The 2,225-nt window shown below is 44.9% G+C and overlaps 1 pseudogene; it reads left to right on the top strand.

Moving 5' to 3' along the window:
- On the top strand, window positions 1–1,431 carry LOC147862004 (purine permease 3 pseudogene; annotated as a pseudogene).
- The last annotated feature ends 794 nt before the right edge of the window (window positions 1,432–2,225 follow it).

The following is a 2,225-nucleotide window of genomic DNA, read 5'->3' as shown; positions in this document are numbered from 1 at the left end:
CAAGTTATGGGCAGAATGTATTCAGGGCTTCATTGCGTTTCCAGAATGTAGGGACACATTTAGAGACTATATAAAGGAAGATGCCGAATACATCAAGTTGAGTTTAGTTGCGTGGGGAGCTAAACTAGTGAGAGAGAAATCTATGCATATGGATGATGATGATGATCTACAAAGGACGGTGGGGGACGAGGCATACATGAGAAGGAGTTTGAGCCATTGGGTGGTAGTGGGCACTTGTTGCATCATGGGATGTGTGGGGACGGGTGGAGGTCTCCTATTGGGTAGGCTCTATTCGTATGGAGGTGGCCAACAGAAGTGGCTATACACTGCCCTCCAGACCATTGGATGGCCGATCCTTATCCCACCCTTACTCCTCACCTATTACCTAGGGGCCAAGTCCCAACAGAAATGCCAGTCACGTGACCCCACCCCAAACCCCGCCCATACCAATACCAATACCAATACCAATACCATCCTCACCTCACTTGACCTGTGGGTTGCTCACTCCCACATAGGCGCCTCCTTCACCCCCACCTTCCTCTTCACCTTCGTGGCCATGGGCTTCCTCACCTCCATGGACAACTTCCTCTTCGTCTATGGCCTCTCCTACCTCTCCATCTCCACCACCTCCCTGCTCACGTCCTCACAACTCGCATTCAACGCCATCTTCTCGTACCTCCTCGTCCGCCATCGCTTCACTGCCGCATCTCTCAATGCCGTGTTCGCCATTACCCTCGCCACTATCTTCCTCGGCCTCCATGCCGTCACATTCGAGGAAACCGACTTGCCTCCCGACACGAGTCGCCACCAATATGTCCTCGCTATCCTCGCCACTCTCGGAGGCTCGGCCCTTTTCGGCCTCATCTTCCCCCTAATGCAACTCGCATACCAAACCGTCGTCCACAAAGCCACATTCTGTGTCATCTTGGAAGCTCAAATCTTGCTAGCTATGTCCGCTACCGCCTTTTCGTTGATAGGCATGGGCATCTGCCATGAATTCTCCGCCATTCCCGACGAATCGAAGAATTTCCGGTACAACAGATCCATATATTGTCTCATGCTCGTCGGGTCCACCATATGTTGGCAACTCAGCTTCCTTGGTACGATTGGTCTCGTGTTCATCGTCTCGGCCCTCTTTTCGAGCATTGTTACCAACGCTTTCTTTCCCGTGCTCTCCCTCATTGCCATTGGTGTGTACCATGATGAATTCTCGGCTCTTAAGGCCATATCTGTGGTCCTCTCATTTTGGGGTGTTATCTCCTATGGTTATGGTGGATATGTGGAAGCCAAGTATTCACAACCAAGCACAATATTGCCCCGTGACGAGGAATCGACGGTTCCGTGATGTGATCTAGAATACCCTTGTACCCTGATGTGCAATAGTACACACTCTTTTAGTTATAGATGTTCTTTGTCAAGCTTCTTGTCCAATGGTCTACAACTAACTTCATTGATCACGGTCATTATAAAAAGTAAAAGCGAGAGTAGTGCAAACTAAATCTAGTTGTTAAAGGGAGATTGGCAAGCCAAAGCATCATAATGTAGAATTCAAGCCCAAGATATTACTCACTACAAGTTGAAATGGTAGTGTTAGGTGTGAACAAGCACCATCAAACCTCATAATACATGTAGGCAAAGTGAAAAGGAGCTCTATTGAATGTGTTTAAGTGTGGTGGTTGTTTGTTCTAACAACTTAATGCATATAAATGAACTATAGAATTATAGTGGGGGCTAGTTTCTCAATTTGTAAGTTTCATGTGTATCTGCTCAGTTACATAAGCATGATCTATATTAACTCGTGTTGCTTTTGCTATTGCAATCACACGTAGTGCTCTCAGGTGCTTGCTATAGTGTTCTCTACTATAAGTATTTGGGTAAATCTAGCATTATTCTAAAGCTTTTCGTTCCTGGGGGTTACTATTAAATAGAACTAGGAAGTAAGGGATAGTTGTCAATCAAGCATTTTCAATAAAAGAGTGTTTGGGTTTCGATGGGAACCAAATTAAGTGATGAGCTACCGTTAGCAATGGGCAACAATTCACAAAACTGCGGTTTAACAAGTTAATGGTTTAAATGGTTTGATTCGGTTCGAACCTTTATCAGTTTCACGGTTTTCGGTTTAAAAAATTAAAATTTGAAATATTGAAAAATTTTAAAATTTTAAAACTAAAATGTGAAATTTAGAATTTTGACCTAACTTGAAAACCAAAACCGAACCGCGAAAC

Source organism: Azolla caroliniana, unplaced genomic scaffold, assembly GCF_043228905.1.
Source record: "Azolla caroliniana isolate FFs.n. ecotype wild unplaced genomic scaffold, voAzoCaro1.0.p SCAF_7, whole genome shotgun sequence".
NCBI classification, from domain to species: domain Eukaryota; kingdom Viridiplantae; phylum Streptophyta; class Polypodiopsida; order Salviniales; family Salviniaceae; genus Azolla; species Azolla caroliniana.
The sequence above is the reverse complement of the archived record's forward strand: the minus strand, read 5'-3'. Positions and strand labels throughout refer to the sequence as shown.